Here is a 7,586-nt window from a genome sequence, read left to right on the forward strand (position 1 = left end):
AGTATGTTTAGAATCTGTTTATAAGTGCCTGGATTTTTTTCCATTTTGGAAAATCTCTCATGAGATGGGTTAAAGTAATGTACAACAATCCTTTATGTAAAATCCTAAATATCGGTTAATTTTTGAGATCTTTGAATTATAAAGAGATGTAAAACACAGTTGCACTCTGTCACCATACTTATTTGTTATGGCCGTTGAACTGTTAAATATAACAATCTAATGATAACATTAATTAAGGGGCAAACATTTTGGGATTAAGGACTAAAGTATCAATGTATGCCAATGATTTAAGTTTTCCTCAATCTTCAACCTTGGGACCTGCCTTATTGAGGACCTGGATAATTTCTCCAGTTTCTCTGGAGTAAAACCCAACTATGATAAGAGTACTATATTACGCATTGGGTTTCTAAAACATGCAAACTTTAAATTGCCATGTTATCTCCCAAATAAATGGGTGGATAGCAAACCAGATCAAGTTAAACAGTCATATTTATATAACGAACATGAGTTTGGATAGTGAAACTATTAAATATTAAGGCATTAAACCTCTATCTTAAAGCCTCCATTATACAGTAAATATATCTAAATCCAAACTGGTTTTCCAGCAGGCTACTAAGAGAGGTACATCCAATATTCAAAAGCAGTGTTTTTGCCATTATACAGAGTAAAACCAACCCTTTCTCGTGGCTTGACAATGGAACCTTGTTTAAAGTATCTTCCTTTTTAAATTAGTTGGCTAAAATTCCTCCGGAAGAGGAAGAACAAATATTACAACAAATAATATGGCTGAACTCCAAGGTACTGACAGAGGAAAGACCAATTTTCTTGAAATAAATGTACAGTACCAGTCAAAAGTTTGGACACACCTACTCATTGCAGGGTTTTTCATTATTTTTACTATTTTCTACATTGTAGAATAATAGTGAAGACATCAAAACTATGAAATAACACATATGGAATCATGTAGTAACCAAAAAAGTGTTAAATGCCTTTTTATTTCCCGTTCCTTTGCTCTCTTTGTGTGGGGTGTCAGACGGCAACTTATGCCTCTCTCTTTCAGTCCAATACCGATTTGCAGCTGCATCTGAGTCAGTGTGGTGTATTAGCAATGGTTACATGCATCAAAATCCTTGAGAAAATTGTAAGATGTAGAACAATGTTACGGTCAGTCCATGTCTTTATGGGACCACTCACTGTCTGTGTCCTTAAATCTCAGCTGACTGACCAGCAGGCAGTACATGGTGGACTGTTCTTCCAGAGGCATGACAAAGAAAAAACATGAAATTAAGTTTATGCATGATATTCTCACCACTATTTTGTATAACATATTTAGACCATCAGCAAATTAACAGGATTGAAATATTCAACATTAGCTAGTTTAAGTAACACATACATCTCTACATCAACTGTTCAGAGGAGACTGCGTGAATCAGGCCTTCATGGTTGAATTGCTGCAAAGAAACCACTACTAAAGGACACCAATATGAAGAAGACACCTGCTTGGGCCAAGAAACACGAGCAATGGACATTAGACCGGTGGAAATCTGTTATTTGGTCTGACGAGTCCAAATTTGAGATTTTTGGTTCCAACCGCAGTGTCTCTGTGTGACGCTGAGTAGGTGAACGGATGTTCTCCGCATGTGTGGTTCCCACAGCGAAACATGAAGGAGGAGGTGTGATGGTGTGGGGGTGCTTTGCTGGTGACACTGTCAGTAATTTAAGTAATTCTTCATGTAGCCACCTTTTGCCTTGATGACAGCTTTGGACACTCTTAGCATTCTCTCAACCAGCTTCATGAGGTAGTCACCTGGAATGCATTTCAATTAACAGGTGTGTCTTGTTAAAAGTTAATTTGAGGAAATTCTTTCCTTCTTAATGCGTTTGAGCCAATCATTTGTGTTGTGACGAGGTAGGGGTGGTATACAGAAGTTAGCCCTATTTGGTAAAAGACCAAGTCAATATTATGGCAAGAACAGCTCAAATAAGCAAATAGAAACGACATTCCATCATCACTAAGTCATGAAGGTCAGTCAATCTGGAAAGTTTCAAGAACTTTTCAAGTTTATTCAAGTGCAGTCGCAGAAACCATCAAGCGCTATGATGAAACTGGGTCTCATGGGGACCGCCACAGGAAAGGAAGACCCAGAGTTACTTTGCTGCAGACGATAAGTTCATTACAGTTAACTGCACCTCAGATTGCAACCCAAATAAAGGCTCCACAGAGTTCAAGTAACAGACACATCTCAACATCAGCTGTTCAGAGGAGACTGCGTGAATCAGGTCTGTGGTGGTTAATTTCTGTATTACCAAATGAGGAGAGAGACAAACTACACACACCAGTCAGAGTTATACTTAAACTACATCTTTAATAATAAGAGCTTTGCAATAGAACTGACTTTCAATGATGCGCCATTTCTAATGAACCATTGAAAGTGACAACACAAAAGTACAAAGATCTTTTATAGCCAAGATACACCCCTCTCAACCTACATGACGAACAACAGATACATAGAATGGTCACAAGGTTAAGATTTGTATGAAAGGTATCGGTCCCGTGTGGCTCAGTTGGTAGAGCATGGCGCTTGCAACGCCAGGGTTGTGGGTTCATTCCCCACGGGGGGACCAGGATGAATATGTATGAACTTTCCAATTTGTAAGTCACTCTGGATAAGAGCGTCTGCTAAATGACTTAAATGTAAATGTATCTATAATACATAGTCAACAGTTTTCACTGTGAAGACCAGTGTCTGGTCCTCCTACTCCAAACTGGAACAGTCTCACCCTGGTATGGTATAGCACAAAAACATTACCTCATGTTATCTAGAATGCTCTTTAGGTTTTATCACCCAAAGACATCGTAAATCTCCTCCGTCAGTGCTATCTCATAGAGGCCCTCAGTAAAACACACACACAATAGTTAACAGAATACTCTATTCTGTCGAATAAAACAACCATTATAATACAATACAAGCATTATAACATAATCTTGCAATTTCCACGACAGGTCTTCATGGTCGAATTGCTGCAAAGAAACCACTACTAAAGGACACCAATAAGAAGAAGAGACTTGCTTGGGCCAAGAAACATGAGCAATGGACATTAGACCGTTGGAAATCTGTCCTTTGGTCTGATGAGTCCAAAATTTGGATTTATGGTTCCAACCACCGTGTCTTTGTGAGATGCAGAGAAGGTGAACGGATGATCTCCGCATGTGTTTTTCCCACCATGAAGCACGGAGGAGGAGGTTTGATGGTGTGGGGGTGCTTTGCTGGTGACACTGTCTGTGATTTATTTAGAATTCAAGGCACATTTAACCAGCATGGCTACCACAGCATTCTGTAACGATACACCATCCCATCTGGTTTGCGTTTAGTGGGACTATCATTTGTTTTCAACAGGACAATGACCCAACACAACTCCAGGCTCTGTAAGGGCTATTTGACCAAGAAGGAGAGTGATGGAGTGCTGCATAAGATGACCTGGCCTCCACAATCACCTGACCTCAACCCAATTGAGATGGTTTGGGATGAGTTGGACTGCAGAGGGAAGGAAAAGCAGCCAACAAGTGCTCAGCATATGTGGGAACTCCTTCTAGACTCTTGGAAAAGCATTCCATGTGAATCTGGTTGAGAGAATGCCAAGAGTGTGCAAAGCTGTCAAGGCAAAGTGTGGCTACTTTGAAGAATCTCAAATCTAAAATATATTTTGATTTGTTTAACACTGTTTTGGTTACTACATGATTCGATATGTTATTTCACAATTTTGATGTCTTCAGTATTATTCTACAATGTAGAAAATAGTACAAATAAAGAAAATACTGCAYTCAGTAGGTGTGTCCAAATTTTTGACTGGTACTGTATAAGGAAGGTATAATGTTTATGAATGATACTGTAAAATTATGTCACACAAGCAATTAACAAAAGGTTTTGGAGATGTATGCTCAATACGAAAGTATAACCAAGTCGTCGCAGCTCTGCCACAAAAATAGAAGGGGCAATTACTCAAAAGAGAAAGGAATATATTGGTTTGTCTGCCTCCAGTGATGAACCATGCATGGCTTAAAATGACTAGTGTAAATCGTAGAATGTATCTGTTCCACTAGTTTGACAATTATGCCGTATAAAATTCACGATAGTTGGAACATATTTTTTATGTCCCAGTACCATGGCATAGGATTCATGAACTGATATGCAAAACAATTGATGCATCAATCCATTCTTTTCAAATTGAACTATTATTTGAAATTCACCAAAAAAAGAATGCTCACTGCTTCACGTAAAAGTTGGCATTCAGAAAAACTGAACTTGACGTGAAGATGTGCTTCACCTCCAAACTTTAGACCATGCATATGCACAGTTTCTAGTGATTGAAGTATTGCATTGCAAGAAAGCTAAATTAGCCTTCTGTAAATGAGGAATATATGACTTATTCAGAACAAAAAAAACAGGTAGCTAAATTTTATAACAAGATGGAATAACTTTCTGTTAGTGAGAAGAGATGAAAATGTATTTTTTTTTATCTTTGCATTCTAAAATCATTATAAATCTTTTTCCGATTATTTATTTCATTTCCATGATCATTTCCAAATTCCTTATCTTTGTTGATACTGATCGTTTCATACTCACAAAATAGCCTATAGGCCCATAAATTAGGATATGCTATAACTCATCCCACCTCTCTTTTAATTGGACCCACTTCACAATAGTAAATAGATGAGCTACCGGTATTTAAAGTATTTGGCTCTTCGAGATCTGATCCAAAGCACAGTATAAGGGTAGAACAGACGGTTCACCTTTTCCATTGGTATTTTTAGGCTACATCTGAATATTGTAATGTCAAATTTCTCTGGTAGCCTAGACAACATTTAATTTCTTAACATAATACATACACTGAGTATACCAAACACCTTCCTAATATTGAGTTGCAACCCCCACCATTTTCCCTCAGAACAGTCTTAATTCGTCAGTACATGGACTCTTCAAGGTGTTGAAAGTGTTCCACAGGGATGCTGGCCCATGTTGACTCCAATGCTTCCCACAGTTGAGTCAAGTTGGCTGGATGTCCTTTGGGTGGTGAACCATTCTTGATACACATGGGAAACTTTTGAGCGCAAAAAAACCAGTAGCGTTGCAGTTCTTGACACAAACCGGTGCGCCTGGCACTTACCACCATTCCCCATTCAAAGGCACTTTTGTCTTGCCCATTCACCCTCTGAATGGTACACATACAGAATCCATGTCTCAATTGTTTCAAGGCTTAAAAATCCTTCTTTAACCTGTGTCCTGCCATTCATCTACACTGATTGAAATGGATTTTACAAGTGACATCAATAAGAGAAAATAGCTTTCGTGTCATAGAATAGCAGGTGTTCTTTATGTTTTATATACTCAGTGTATATCATAACAGAACATGAACAGAACAACAATTTTGTTCATATCGTTCCACTGTTCCCGACTAGCAAAATATGGTTCTGAACCGGTTTTAACCTGTGAAATAAACAGTTTTTGTACATTTAACTAATTAAATTACTTCACCAATCAGTGCAGATAGAGCAGGCAATCTAGTTCCTTATGTGTGTGATGGACAGACAAGTGTAGCCTATAGTGCAAGATCTGACTTTTGCGGGTGGGGTGAGAGTGAGAGGGTTGAGGTGGAGGCTTGATGCACTGGGCAACTTGTTATGACATGCATTTATATGAATTACGTCCACAGAATTATACCTAGGAGGAGCAGATTCTAAGGAGGAACTTTGAATGTCCTTTGAGGTAGCTGGCTAACAAGCTTGAGCTAGCTAGCTAACAAGTTTATGTTTGCACAGGGGCAACATAATTAAAAACACCTTTTTGTAGTTAATAAATCCAACGTGAAACGTGATAACTAGGCCTATAGTGTCCTTAACTAGCATTGAAAAAGTGAATTCATTCTTCTCTAGCTAACAAAAAATCTTTCTATCTTCTGAATCAAGTGTCAATGTAATGTCAGTAGCCTATGTCAATGTAATGTCAGTAGCCTATGCTTCGGAGGGGGGAGGGGCAGGTAGCCTAAACATGCACAGGCAAAGATTTGCAGCTTGCAGGCATTTCTTCTTCTTCTTCTGTGGGTTTTATGGCGGACTCCAACCCCAAAAGGTGTATTGCCGCCAACAACTGGACAAGTTGAAAAAACAAATAAAAACTCCCACTTCATCCTTCTTTCAAATCTCCATATCTTCCTTCTCAGGTTCTAGGGCCTGAGAGGGTGGTACGGCTTGTGACAAAATTCCATATAACTCGACCTCGGAGAAATCTTTCAGTCCCAGGAACTGCTCTGCCGCTTCCACAATGATATCTATCTTCTTGGACCTTCTCTCCACATTGGCAGTGCCAGTAATCACCATAGCTCCTGCTGGTGAAAGTTAACCCCTGCAGTCTGTATTGAAGGCCTATCCACCACCATGGACTCTTCATGTGCCCCATTCAAACCCTCAACCCTTTTATCAGCTGCTACATATGAAATGCTTTGGACAGCTCTTACTGGCCACTCCATTCTCTTTCAACCTTGTCGGGCATTCAAAAGACGTGGCTTCATTTTTCCCACCACAAATGCAAAATGTCACATTTTCATCACTTTTAAAACACAACATAATCTTTTCCAAAACTTGACATCTTGGCTTCTCCCTTCTGCAAACACTTGAAACATGACCAAAAGCTTTACAATAATTACACTGCATTGGTCTTGGGATAAATGCTCTGACTGTAGTTTATATACCCCAACTACTCTTGAGTAGGTAGAGACTCCATTTCAAAATACAAAATAACTTTTTCTTCATTCACCACACGATTCATACGACGTGCAATCATTCAAGGAATATTTTTAATCTCTTCAACATCGTCTTCCCATGAGACGCCAGATATAACCCTCGAGGGGTGCCCTGTTCTGAAGAGACACACACGACACTTCAAACGGATCAAATCAGGTGAGACGCAACACAAGTTCTTTCTGATCCGCAGAAGCACAAAAAATCTAAACATGCCCACCTCTCGTGATCCTCACAGCCTTCACTTTACCCACCAGTCGCTCCACCAGTTTGGATATCTCAAATGGATTCTTCAAGATTGGTAATCCGATCAGCTGCTCTGAAATGTTATTTTCTGTTGGTGGTGAACTTCTCCATCAAAAATAGAGGATATCTTTGTTGTCTTAAGGAGGAAGTTGTTACAGGTTTTGTTTTTTCCATGTATGTTTTGAGGTTAAACTTTTTGCATGTAGTGTGCACCGATTAGTCAATATGTGTTACACCTGTGCTGGCTTGTTCATCTCGCTAGTCAGAAGGTGTTTCACCTGTGCTGGCCCAAGTGCTATTTAAGAGTGGCTGGCCCAGTGTTCCAGTTGTGGAGGGTCAACACCTTTAGTTGGTGCTCCCCTAGTTGATGTATAGAAAAAACATTCATTCATTTGGTTGAGCTTCCCTGATTTTGTTTTGCTTCTTGTCTTTAAGTTTGGTGTGTGTTTTTCTTGTTATTGCCTCTTGGGCAAATTTAGTGGGTGCCTTTTAAGTTCCAGTTGTTGCTGGTCAACTTTTTGTGGACACCCCCATGATTGTCTTT

Source organism: Salvelinus sp. IW2-2015, linkage group LG1 (assembly GCF_002910315.2).
Source record: "Salvelinus sp. IW2-2015 linkage group LG1, ASM291031v2, whole genome shotgun sequence".
In the NCBI taxonomy this organism is placed as follows: Eukaryota; Metazoa; Chordata; class Actinopteri; order Salmoniformes; family Salmonidae; genus Salvelinus; species Salvelinus sp. IW2-2015.